At 40.1% G+C, this 14181-nt stretch overlaps 1 long non-coding RNA gene across 1 annotated transcript; it reads left to right on the plus strand.

The window, feature by feature from the left end:
* The first annotated feature begins 345 nt into the window (after positions 1-345).
* LOC111256970 lies at positions 346-3294 on the plus strand. The gene is made up of 3 exons (XR_002677292.1): positions 346-662; positions 1232-1403; positions 1628-3294. It is a non-coding gene; the product is annotated as an uncharacterized LOC111256970 (long non-coding RNA).
* Positions 3295-14181: the final 10887 nt, after the last annotated feature.

Raw genomic sequence — 14181 nt, forward strand, 5'->3', positions numbered from 1 at the left:
AATTTACTTTCATAAATGTCATAATAAAATAATGAGGGAAAAATAATTAAAATAGAGCTAAAGCCGGTTCAAACAGCTATAGGTAGTTATAGCCATTTCAACTGGTTATAGCATCCCAACCCAGCTGCAGGCAATAACCGCCGCTTGAAACGGGGTAGGTCACCGGAGAAAGTACCCCTACCGCCGTTTGGTCTGGCGGCATAGATCCATTTTTTCAATTTTTTGTTCCACTATTTATTTCTACAAAATCGTAAAAAAAATAAAAAAATTAAAAATTCACTTAGGCACACAACAAATGTGCCCACGAGCGAATATATCCTATGCGGCCCACACATAGCCCGGCCCGCTTCTCTTCAACCCGCCGTCGTCGTTCGTCTCACAGCAGCCATCACCCACCGGCCACCACCGGCTTGCCCGCAGCTCGCCGGCAAGATCCTCCGACGCTTGATTAGGCGACCAGCTGCAACCCACCCCGTAAGAATATAAACCCTGGAGAGGATCCAACTCCAACCGCGCGACGATGCCGTCGGCATCGGGTCCCGTAGCCATGGCAGCGGCGGCGAAGCCCGCCCCCGACGCCGGCCCGGATGTCGGGATATTGCCGGGGCTATACCCGTCGGAAGACGACCTTCGGAGGAATCCACATAATTTGGAGGGGCAAGGTGAAACTCGATAGAGCTGCTTAATTTATTAGCTTATTAGTCCGTTCGCTACTACTATGGTTTAATTAACTGAATGTGTTTACTAGGCAGGTTAAGAGATCAAATATGCATATCAATTTTGCCGCATGTGCAACTGTGGGTTTATTTTATTTTTGTTTGCAGCAAATGCATGGTTTTTTCACCATTTTCAGGATATATTTATGTGAAAGTTGATATCAATGTTCTAGCTTACTGGCAACGGATCAATTTTGAGCTGGATAATTTCGTGATAAACTAGCTACCCAGTTACACCCCATCACATGGAGTTTGCAACAATGTTTCATCTCGTTATAACCAAATTGTGGTATAAAACCAACATTTTTTATAGTTAATTGCAGATCCTAGCACACAGTTTTAAGCTGCTCCACATTTGACTTTGATTGGCAAGTTTCTGATCTTTAATGATGGCGAGTCTCTGTGTCCAAATCTCATTTTGAATAGTGATGTTGTGGAATGCGAAGATATAGCGCCCGAGTATTCTCAATTTTCTGACTCGATATAATTGGCTAACAATGAAATGATGTGTGTAGGAGGGTGAAGCTTTTTGAGAAGGATCCTGCAAGGCAAGTAACCACATATGTTGAGGCTGTGAAAACTTTGGAGTGTGTGGACCCAATGAAGGCACTTGGGAAGCCCCATACTCTATATGGGTGTCATTTACAAAGATGTATGGGAAACATAACCGTGTAGATAGTGCTGAAGGTATCTTTAAAAGGGCAATACAAGTGAACTACTCCACTAGTTGCTTTGGCGTTTCTTTCAGAACCATGTCTTCCTCACTTCATGTTTATATTTACTACTGGATCCTTTGCACTTGCTTTGCTTGTCTATGCACTGGCACCTGATTCTTTTGTTCACGCACTATTGTTTTATTTAAAAAGTTACTTATCTTACTTCTGTACTTGAACTTTGCTTCTTTTGGTCAGGCTCCTCCAGATGAAAAGAAGGCCTTATATTTACAATGGGCTAAACTTGAGGAAGACTACGCCGTTGCTAACGTGCCATGAATATATATGATGTATCTGTAAGGGTAGCTTCTAACAGTGAAAAAATTCTGTTCTCTCCAGTTTACCAATGTTTATGATGTCCTTTTTTAGAATACCTAAAGGAGTTCTGAAAACACTGGACTATTATAGATCTAGATTTTTCTGGCAAAGTGATGAACACAAAAAGAAATATAGTTGGCCAAATGGAGTATCCTCTGTGCACCAAAAAATGTAGGAGGTTTGGGTATATCCAATCTGGAAGTTCTAAATAGATGCTTGCTAAGCAAGTGGTTATTTAAACTTCTAAATGAGGATGGAGTATGGCAAAAGCTTCTTAGAAGAAAATATCTAGTGAACAAGGCCCTATCTCAAGTGACAAGGAAAAGGGGGGATTCACATTTTTGGGCTGGCCTCATAGAAATAAAAGACCAATTCTTGTCAATGGGTACTTTTGAGGTACACAATGGGAAAAAGGCCAGATTTTGGGAAGATGTTTGGATTGGAAAGGTAACATTGAGGGAAAGATATACATCTTTGTATAATATAGCCAGAAGGAAGGATGATACTGTGGCCAAAATTTGTGGATCAGTCCCTTTGAGTGTCTCTTTTAGAAGAGCATTAACAGGTCATAGATTAAATAAATGGCTAGAATTAGTGACAGAGATTGCTACTCACGGTATAGATGAACAGGAGGACAAATTTATATGGAATCTGAATAAAAACAAAGTTCACAGTAAAATTAATGTACATGAAGATAATGCAAGCTGAAGGAGTACCATCCATGTGTGTGACTTGGAAACTTAAACTACCACTAAAAATCAAAATCTTCTTATGGTATTTGAAAAAAAGGTGTGATTCTAACAAAGGATAACCTTGCTAAGAGGAGATGGCAAGGAAGCACCATGTGTTGCTTTTGTAATTCAGAAGAGACAATGCAACACCTCTTCTTTGATTGTCATCTTGCCAGATTTCTTTTCGTTTGGAATTCAACCGCCTGTTAGTGTCTCTAACTTGCTGGGTTCTTGGACTAGAGTATATCCTCGAAAAATTAGGAACCAGATGATTATAGGAGCTACTGCACTTTGCTGGGCGTTATGGTTGAATATAAACGATTTACTGTTCAAAGGCACGATCACTAACTCCTTTTTGCAGGTAATCTTTAGAGGGACACATTGGACAAGAACATGGGCAGTGCTATCAAAGGAGGAAGAGAAAATTGATCTAAAGAAAAATTGCAGCAGGTTTGAAGTAACTGCTATGGAGTTCTTCAACAAGTATGGCTGGAACTTTAGGAGGCGAATTCTTCAATAGCTGCGCATCAGCTCAGTTGGTGGAGAGTTGTATCAGAACTCTGAGTGCTGTTTGGAGGGTTGGAGGGTTTGCCAGTAGTTTGTTTTGGTGTGATCCTTAAGTCATTGCTCGAATGTTGAGCTTCTGTCAGGTCTTGAGTCATGGCGTAAATGCTGAGTTTCTGTCAGGTCTTGAGTTATAGCTTAAATGCTGAGTTTCTGTCAGGTCTATGTAAGTTGGCTATAGGCATTCATTCGTGGATGGCCGAGGCCGGATGATTTTATCCTTAATCTAAAAAAACAGTGAAAAAATGGCCATGTATGAGATCTATATAGCACATGCCTCTGAAATATTTGGCATTCCAAGGACAAGACAAGTATACAAGGTAAGTGCACTATCCTTGTTTACCTTCTACTTTTGGCTATTGTCTTTATTTTTTGGCGAGGCTGACAATAACATATATCCTTGTTCTGAGATCTAGTTTTGTTACACGGTCTCATTTGAACAGATGAAGATCTAAGCTAGTTAACCCTGCTTTATTTACTGTTTAATAACTGGATCAATTGATATAAATTGTTCTCCTATGCTCACTTTAGTAATCCCTTTTGGGGTTGTCATAAGTTTTTAGCTAGACTGCTAGTATAATATCAGGGATATCATATCCTTGTTCTGAGATCTAGTTTTGTTACACGGTCTCATTTGAACAGATGAAGATCTAAGCTAGTTAACCCTGCTTTATTTACTGATTAATAACTGGATCAATTGATATAAATTGTTCTCCTATGCTCACTTTAGTAATCCCTTTTGGGGTTGTCATAATTTTTTAGCTAGACTGCTAGTATAATATCAGGGATATCATATCCTTGTTCTCAGATCTGGTTGTGTTAAAAGGCAGCATCTTACCAGCTGAAAGATTCTGATATAGATTTGAGCTAATTAACATTAATTAACATTATTTGTACTGATTAGTAACTGAATGAGTAATGTACATTATTCTTCTATCCTTGCTCTAATATCCAATTTGTTTTACTTGTTACTGATTCAAGACTAGCTTTGCTCTGCTATATTTGTTGTCACCTTTGCAGCAAAGCAATTGAATCTGTCTTCCCAGACAAAGATGTTATGTTATGACAATGTGCATAAGATTTGCGGAGTTAGAGAGTCTTGGGAAACCTTTCTCGTGCCATTTATGTGCACGCATCCAACTAAGCTGATCCAACCACTCATTCCGACTTTTGGAAGAAGTGTGGAATGATTTTGAGATCCAGCTGGGTAATGAAGACACCTTCGGGAAATGCTTCGTATCAAGCGCACAGTGGCTGCTAGCCGCAGTCAGCTATGCCACACTTACCAGCTTAATATGCAGTTTGGCATGAACAAACATCTTTGTATCACAAGCTCACACTGATGTTCTATCTATGCAGACGCATTTCATACTTCCTGAGTACTTCATGCAGAGGGACCAGTGGCTAAACCTGAACGAGGCAGTTGACACTCTGAAGTGTGCTGGCGTCCCTTAGGATGAGATACTGAGATGTCCTTAGAGAGGCAACGAGCTCCTGGACCATCTGCTGCACACCAGCTATTCCAAGAACAGTCCGTACCCCCACTAACAGAATGATCCGATGCTGAATTTTGTCAGTGCTGGAGTAGAGGCGTAGACTGAGAGAAGGGAGTAGGCAACAGGCTGGTAACAACAAGGACATTGAGCTGCCGGACGAGAGTGACGACGAGGAGATGGATGTCCAAATTGAGGAGAAGAGTGTTCCTGCTGCTGTGTTATTGGTGTGCTCGGCAAGAGAGCTGCCGCCGAGAACCAGGAGGAAAGCTCAGGTGTCCAGGATGAGGAAAATGAGCAGCTGGGAGTCCGTGTGTGCACCTTTGCGCTGCATGAGCTTAGTGATGTTGTGCATAGCATTGCTTGTAAACATGTTTTGAATATAGCATTCATTCTTGTGCAAGAATTTACGGTACTCGTAACAATGCAAAGAGGAAAAACACGCTTCTATGAAGCACGGCACCTGCCCAAAGAAACGAAAGATGTGCATTCATGTTACAGCAGAACAAATATTCAATGCTATTGTGCACGAAAGATTGTCAGCATGTGTTTGTCTTTCCAAGATTGCGAAATTAAAAAAAAACATTACATTTCATAACAGTTTGATACATGCAGTATATCTGTGGTAGAAGGAAGGAACCACTTGGATACAGAAGGGATACACAAAGAACATATGACGTAACAGTGTCACACACAAAAGTCCTAGAGAATACAAAGCTTTGTAGTTGGTGATACTCTTCCACTTAGGTATCTTCTACTGATTTCACGAACTCGAGAGAAGAAACCAGCCCGTCCTTTATAATCCATTCCCTCATCAAATTTGAGAGCTGGATCCAACGTCAAAACCTCCAGCACGGGGGCATTTTCCACAGCGTGCTGCAAAAATTCAAGCTGTCCTGTGCACGCTATAAATCCCGTAATATACAAGTTCTTGAGATGATTATGTGGAAACCCCGGAAGGCTCCTGAGAGGCTGCCAATCTGAATGTGCAGAGTAGAAAACACGGAACTGCAAAGGGGGAAAATGGTGAGCAGAGATGCAATGCAATCCATAGTTCAAGAATTGATCCTCATAAAAATGGAAACATACATAACTACTTGTAGACAAAACTAACAATCAAACTATGCTCCCATATGTCATCCCTAATCATCACATTAAGATTAGATTCAATTTGGAAAATTAATATAACGAATAAATTTTAATTCAAAAAATATAACGAATAAATTCTCTATTACCAGCTTTGCTTTTGGCTCCATCTTCCTATTACTATCATCATGTAGTTAAAATTATTTGAACTCCCTCTCATCTATTTTTTCAGGCTATTTGAACCAAGGAGACGTAATGCATTCCTACAAAGTGAATGTGAAAATATGCATTGGTGGCCTTGGGTTGATTTTAGTTTGGGGGCACGGAAAGGGGGAACATGACATACAAAACCTTTCTTTTTTGGGGTTAAATTCAAGGCTGATGAGGGTACTAACCATGGACATCAAATATGTTTTTGAATGCTTGGCGAAAGTTGGAGATTGAGTTAAAGTTTGGACAGATACACATGTGTGTGAAAACTAGAAAAGATTTTTTTTTAAAAAATGTAGTAATGGGAAATGCAAATCTACGGTGACAGCATCTTGAGACTTCAGAGTACAACTCCAGTAGCCATCTAAAACAGAGCACAAGTTATAGGGGGGAAGGGAACATATAGTACTTACATGTAACTCCAACTTTTCCATAAGAGGAGCTGCCCTAAAAAAGGAAGCCAGAAATAATGTTGCCGACATCTTCACGTACCACAGCTAACTCCAATTGTAAATACTTCAACTGAAAAAAATTGCAGGTGTTCTCTAGCAATGAAGGCGTCTGCGAGGTAGACAACTAAAGGTTAAAAACAAGAAAGAATGCAAGACCAAAACTAAATCATGAGGGAAAAAAGAGCAAGGCAGCAAACCTTTAATGGTGCCCTAGCTCGCAGGATAAGATTTTCCACACTTGGAAGCACGGTAGGAAGTGTAGTGAGAGCATAATCAAGAGTCACCGAGTCAATAAAATCAAGGCGTGCATCTTTCAGCTCCAAAGACTGAGTGAGGTCAAGGGGATACCGGCCTCCCCTGCATTCAAAAGTTTGGAGCTTCATGGCATTGAATTTAATTCCGGTTATCCTGCAGTGTGCAACACACAAGTATAGCAGGCAGGGTAATGGCAGATCCACCTTAAGCTCATCATCCAGATGGCATCTAACAATACACAACCACTCAAGATTAGAGCAACTTGACAGCATTTCTTCAATATCCTTTGCTGTGACATTGATCATGTCCAGATCAAGCTTTCTTAGGTTCGGGAAACCACTGAATTGGGACGGCAATCTTATAGACACAAAGCCGAGTTGAATATGCTGTAGGCGGGATGCGGTTCGAATGTCCAGAAGTTCATTAGGAAGCAAATACCGATCATTACGTCCAGGGAACTTGACTGGCACTAGGTCTATAGCTAGATTCTTTGCTTGTGATGCCACAACAAACCTAACCCAGCTATCAAGATGGACAACCAGCTTGCTGTTAAGCTAAAAATCTTCGACGAACTCACCATTGTGCTTCTGATGGACAGCATTGACATTCTGAATGAACTCCTGAGTATATTGCTTGGAACCACAGATACCTTTGCTGCTACACATTTTCGTGCCATCAAATCGAAGTTTAGGATTCAACTTCTGGACGCATCGCCACCTGCTAGACAGAACACTTGCCCTTACAACCTCCTTCAGTGGCAGCTCTGACAAAATTTTGCATGGAAGGTCCTGCACCAACGAATCCCGCTCAACAAGATCCCAAATACTTCCAAACTCATCAAAACTAACATTGAACGAGGAAAGTCAACGTAACTCCGGGAGATCTAAAAATTGAACCTTAGCCTACTCTTTTTTAAGACTAGGGGTGTTTGAATCCTTGAGCTAAAGTTTAGTCATTATCATATCGAATCTTCGGATGCTAATTAGGAGGACTAAACATGAGCTATTTATAAAAATAATTACACAGATGGAGGCTAATTCGTGAGATGAATCTATTAAGCCTCCATCTATGCAATTAGTTTTATAATTAATTTATATTTAATACTCCTAATTAGTATTTAAACATTCGATATGATAGGGACTAAACTTTAATTCGTGCAACCAGACGGGACCTAAACGATTCGACCTTGCTGTGCTGGTTCTGCAGCACGGAGCGTCCGCCATCGTCTGTTGGGCACCGGGATGTTCCTCGCGGCCGGTAAGTAACATTCTGCTCCCCTTCCGTGCTGTTGGGTTGTCTTGCAGTTCTTCCGCCGGATTCGGGCGCAGTCGGCGAGAACCGCTGCGGGGAGTAACCACAGCCCACGCTGGAGGCATCTACCGATGACCAACAAGGTTTTATAGGAAGCAGCTAGCCTAGCAAGCCGTGCTCGATCAGTCGTAGGGAGGGCATCCGATTCGGGAAGGGAGCGCCCTCGAGAAAAATCAAATAGCACATCTTCAATTCTTCATTGGCATGACCAGCAGCCGAGCGCCGCTGACCGCCGGCCGACGGACAAGTGGGTCTTCGCCAAAACCTGGAATTCCCCGATCAGGAATCGCGCTCCGTGTTCGAACACTGCTTCGACATCCTGCATTCTGGCCTGTGAAACCGTTTGCTCGATCGTTTTGAACGGCATGGGATAAGGTCAATAAAAGCTGAGATAGCTTGCGGGGTCATCTTATTTATCTTACTCTTTTTTAAGATTCCACGTTAATCTTTACGGGACATACTAAAAAACTAGATAATTTTAGAAACTTTCGCAAAAATCAGAAACATCGGATCATCAACCTGGTAGACTCTAATCATCGTAGCCGCTAAATCTATTATGATAATTATATTTTTTAAAAGATTACGCTCCTAGCTTTTTTTTTTGATGGATTACGCTCCTAGCTACGTCGCCTGGGAGGTACTGCTACATAGCAATTGAGCCAAAACAATGAGGGAGTATTAGAGAGATGTAAGGTGATTTATATCGCAGGAACTCTAAAAAAAATTACTCATCTTTGTTATTATGAAAATATTCTAAAGTAATATTTAAATTTTTACCGATATTTATAAAGTAAGTAACACTTCTGCTCTCTAATTTCGTACGTCAGCAATAGGACCATGAAAAACGAGTGAACCGATGCACAGGGTGTGAAAAACCGGAGAAGAACAGCTGCCCTGCCCGTGAACTAAACTTTTACCACAGCTGCCCTGCCCGTGAACCGCTGGGAAAACTGAAAAAAATGAGATGGGAAGGACTCGAATGAATGACCTCTACTCCATCAATGAGGCATTCTCACCACTGGGGGCTACGTTTTACTTGTGTTTTAGGAACACATTTCATTTTATTTTAACTGAAAATCCATCGGCAATCACTATCATCTGCCATATGCCCATATGTGGTCATAAATATAGCCACATTTTTTTTTGTTATCATGGTAAGAATATTCTTATCGTTCCCTGCCACCATTTGTGCTACGTTTTACTTGTGTTTTAGGAATACGTTTCTTTCTTTTTTAATTTGTACCATTAGGATAAAAGGAAATCCATTGGCAATCACTATCGTCTGCCATATGTGGTAATAAATATAGCAACATTTCTTTTTGTTATCATGGTAAAAAAGTTCTTGGCTTGCAAATAACATACATGCATCCATACAACAATGTCATATTTAAAAAAAACATCTAACTTTTAGGGATCATTTATCAGCTTGAAAAGAATAGGATATGTATGGGGGTCCAATATGTAAAAGTTGCATAGAGAGTCGGAAATGTCGCATCTATGAAGTGTTAATCTTTTAGTGCAGGGTGGTCGTGTGCTACTTGCACTGAGAAACGACAGGTCTGCGCTTCCTAACGCATGAACTTAGCCAGCAATAATGTTTGCTAGGTCGAACCATATGTAAAATATAGTCCTCACCAACTCGGATAATTAAGAAAGTACAATTAGAGATATGGTCGTGTTGTATCGTACAATATAGTTGTATCTATATTTCTCTCTAGTAATTCTCTTGTTGAAATAAAAAAAGATAGATTTGTAATGTGTATTTGAGTAGAATTAAAGAAGGAAATATGTTAAGTTAATTGATTTCCTAGCAAACGTGTAGAGATTCATTATCAACTGAAATGAAAATATATCGATAGAAAAATAAAATACTCAACACTTTTTAAAATAAGAATTAGTATTTCACTGTAGTAACATACGGGCATTTTGCTGGTTTATAGATAAATTACACACCTCTAATCACTGCCCGCGCGTGTAGTGTAATATCACACAATGTGATCACCACCTGAAAGATGGCTGGCTATGAGGCTATCTCCAAGCTTTCTTATGTGGTGGCCTCGTGGGAGACCCACGACGGTACTTGGCTTCCCCGTTCGTCAAAGTGAGACAAGTGAGCGAATCATTCATCGTTGCATCTTTTGAGGAGCACGAGAAAGCAAAAAAAATAAGCAAGTGCACTCTAGTGAAGCAATCAGCATCTCCCAACTGTTGTTTGGACTTAAAAAAAAAACTGCTGCTTGGACTTAAAGCAAAGTGTATTAAGGGGCTAATTATATTCAGTAATTCATCAATTCAATTTGGTAAAGACATAATTGAAAATTTAAAAACAGCATTAAATTATAAACCAATTTTTGCGCCGTGTGTATTAAGACGTGCGATGCTTTTTTTCCTCCCGTGCAATGCACGGGTATATTTCTTAGCAACGGGAGGGAAAAAAATCCTCACACCTCCTTGCTCAACTAGGCGACGACTTATTATTTTTCAAAATGGACCTTGAATTCATGCACAAACCAAACTTATTGATTTAGCTACATAAGAGCAAAGCCAAAAATAGAAGCAAAGATTGCCAAGATGGAGTATCGTTTTTCTTTGAGTGATATGGGATCATGAGATTGTACCATAACTTGTGCATACATATTTAGATAAAACAAAACAATGGAACTTGCCGTAGTCTCAATCTCACATCACGCTTTGAATGTTGAAAACAAACATATTCTCTAGAATTAGCTTTCAATCTCAATCTGATGAGTTATATAAATGATTCTTCGTAGCGATGAGTGTTGCCTCGCATTGTACGATGTGTTTTTTCACGATTTCTCTTTGCAAGTTTCTGCTCACACGTCATATTTTCATAGCTAGAGAAACCTCTGATGATCACATATCGGCAAATCACCTGTCTCAGCTCGATCAAGTTTCAAATTTACGTAACATGTCCTACCATATGCGCGTATTGTTCCAATTTGCTCAGAGGTGCATTATAGTTTTTCTTGCACAAATCGCCTAGACCCCATCTGACCATTGTGTTCTACATCAATAATGCCGGCTGTAACTTTCTTTTGCCGATGAGATGCTACTTTCTTTTGCCGACGAGATGCTTCTTTAGTAATTCATCCTTTTTCTGTTGAGATTGTGGTGCATATCAGTCTCTTTCTTACTGCCTCTTGTGTTCTTTAGGATTAGTGTGTAGTTGCTGATCACTAGATGCCGTGGACCAGAATGCCCCTTATCTCCTCTCAATGGTTCCTCCCGTGAACGTGAGGCCCTCGTCTCCCTCAATCGTCTCATGTACTTGCTCCGTGTCTCGGTAATCTCTGCTTCTATCTCTGCAGCACAATGTTCGGCAAGGTGTTCGCCTCAATCGCGCATGGTGACTGGTGAGCCACAACGCGGTGCTCAATGGGGCACTTGCTTGGCCTTGTGGGGAGTCCGATCCGACGCGGTGAGGGCTGCATGTTACACCTGATTTTAAAATAAAACTAAGTGCTACCTATACGTACGTCAGGATCTAGTTTCATACATATAGTGACATCGTTAGTGAATAACAACAACAATATCATGTAAAGGAATACAAATAAAGACTTACGAGTATGTCAGAGATATACAGCTTAATCCTGGAAACGGAGGCTCCAAACTTCACAGGCAATCGTTTTGGGGGCTGCGTACGCTTAGAACTCAGCATCATCATCAGAAAACTTCACACACCTTCCTTTTCTGAGTAGCAGTAAGCAAGGGTGAGTACACTTATGGTTGGTACTCAGCAAGGCCACAAGAAATAACCAGAATAACGATTTAAGTCCATCTTCAAGTTTATTAATCATGTAAGGGTCCAGGCCTCTCTTGACCGTGAGCACGGCTGATATATCAGTTTTACACTCTGCAAAGGTTGTACACTTTCACCACAAGTCGCATAAAAGTTCAAAAGAACTTTGGACCCAACCATACTGTGCAAAAGTAAGTACTTGTCACACTACCGAGGTGTGACTGCATAGGGATGCTACGAGGCCTTTACAAAGATTCCCAAGTGATAACCCGCTAAGGTTTCCTCATAAGGGGATGAACCCTCCTCCAAGTGGTGCGTACACCCCTTGGCTGGACAAGCCATCGCACAACCTATGAGCCCCTCTTGCCCTTTCGGTAAGACTATCATAAACTAGAGTCTCTAATTAATTAGCCAAGACCAAAGCCTATTGGTCTAATGGTTGTACTATTTTCCTGAGTGGTCGCTTCATGTTCCAATTAACATTATCATGGTATTATAAATAAGTATAGATAGAAGGATGGTTAGGGACACTTGCCTTTCTCCAAAGAAAAGTTACTCTTATCGTTCTTCATCTCTTGCTCTCTTAAAATTCTTAATCTTCAAATCTTTCGAACAACGATCCTTCTACCCGAAGCAATCACCAGCACAAACATACAAGCAAACAAACAAGTACAACTAAGAACAATACACCAAAACAAAAGAAAAGCTTTAAAAGAGCGGACTAAAGGATAGGGCTCGATTTTAGGATCACGCGAATGTAAGAAATGCTGGGAACGAAACTATGGTTGGAAAGATAATGCTATCAAGAGGTTTGAATTATAAAAGAAAAGAGAAAAGGCTACATGCTTCATTTATTTTAGTTGAGACAAACAATGTACAGATATTTAAGAGAAATATTCTTAGTTGGAATTAATCAAGTCATATTTACATATAAAAAGACGATGTAAAGCTTAGTCTAATTATCTTTATAAACATTCAAGTACAATTTATACAAATTAAACATTTAGTTTGAAAATAAAGTGCATGTAAACATCTAAGCGCATATCTTTACGATTCGGGTTGAACTAACCAAATATACTTTACCCAGGGCTTCTTTGGGCCAACGCACAAGCTATTCTTGAGGGTGCCGAAAGAGCCATTTTTCTTGGTGCAGCTGATTTGGCTCGCAATAAAGCAAGGGTCCTGATCGAGCAAGACTACGTCAGTCATCCTGGGTTCTATACCCGATTCAACACTAGAGCATGCAGCCGATCCTGGATACAGAACTATAGAAAGTGTGCAGTGAGGGATCTTTATTGGTAGCCAGTCTTTCACTTCCGCCTCTCCACTCCCACTACTCGAAACTATTCTAAGGCTTCGTGAAGTTAGGTCTTTTTAAGGAAAAGGCTATTCTCCGCAAGAACCGATTTGGATGTGTCTCCGATTTTCAACGAACCAATGAGGCTCACTCAATGGTGTTGAGGCGCTTGCGGGCAATCAATAAATGAGGAAGCCAAATTATGGATCAAGGAAGGGTGCATCTGTCAGTCAGCCCAGGGCTTATTCGAGGAAACATTAGCTTTTCGACACTAGACGATTTGCAACACATAATTCGTTGTTCACGAGCAACTCAATAGAATAGATTCCGTAGTTTCAGTATCGACTTGCCTGTTGGCAAAGAATCGGAAGTTGTACACCACACCTTTTGTAGTGAAAAGGTTTCTGAAAACTCTTTCACCCAGCCCGCGGGTAATCCCTTACTGAGCCTACTCAAACAATCTCCCACCCACGTCAATAATTTGATCTCCTATCGGCACCACTTTCTCTCAAAGTCTCTCCCTAACTAAGGACCAGTGGCTCAATTCATCCTTTCGGTCTACGTGCTTCCAGTAACAAGGTGTTTCAATCGTTGTATTTCTCACAATTTTAGTAATAGAAAAGCGGATATAAGGAAACGAACACGAAAACATATTTATTTTCATATTAGTCAAATTAACATTTAATTATGAAAATCCGAGATATAACTTATGTACCTTTTGTTTAGAAAACAAATTGAATAATCATTAATCAAATTGAATTTGATTATGAAAATGCCAAGGTGTAGCTCTTAATTAGATTTTATTAATAAAACTAGTTTAATAGGTATTAATCAAATTAACATTTAATTATGAAAGGAAGGTAAAGATCTAAATAGCTTTTAATTAGGAAACAAGTGTATAAATAATTAATCATATTAATATTTTAAATAAATTTAAAAAACATAGAATATGATTAACATTGCTTCTAACATATAATTTAAGTTGATATGAATCTAATGCAATAAAAATGAGGTTAAACGAAGCTAAAATGTGTAATATATGGATTAAACAAGGTAAGAAGGAGCTAATCGTGATTAACCGTAAAGGGGCTAGCAGAGAAGACTCACAAGACACAAGAAAGGGTTCGTGAAAAGGATAAAGCTAAGGATTAGATCTGCAAAATTGAAGGGTTCGGGTTAGATTGAAAGGAACTGAAAATTTCTAGGGTGTTTTCGGTAAAGTTGCTAAGATAGGATTGACCGGCTTATCTCCTTCCTCCAGGCTCCATCCGGTCA

The sequence above is a fragment of the Setaria italica genome, chromosome IV, assembly GCF_000263155.2.
Source record: "Setaria italica strain Yugu1 chromosome IV, Setaria_italica_v2.0, whole genome shotgun sequence".
Lineage (NCBI taxonomy): Eukaryota > Viridiplantae > Streptophyta > Magnoliopsida > Poales > Poaceae > Setaria > Setaria italica.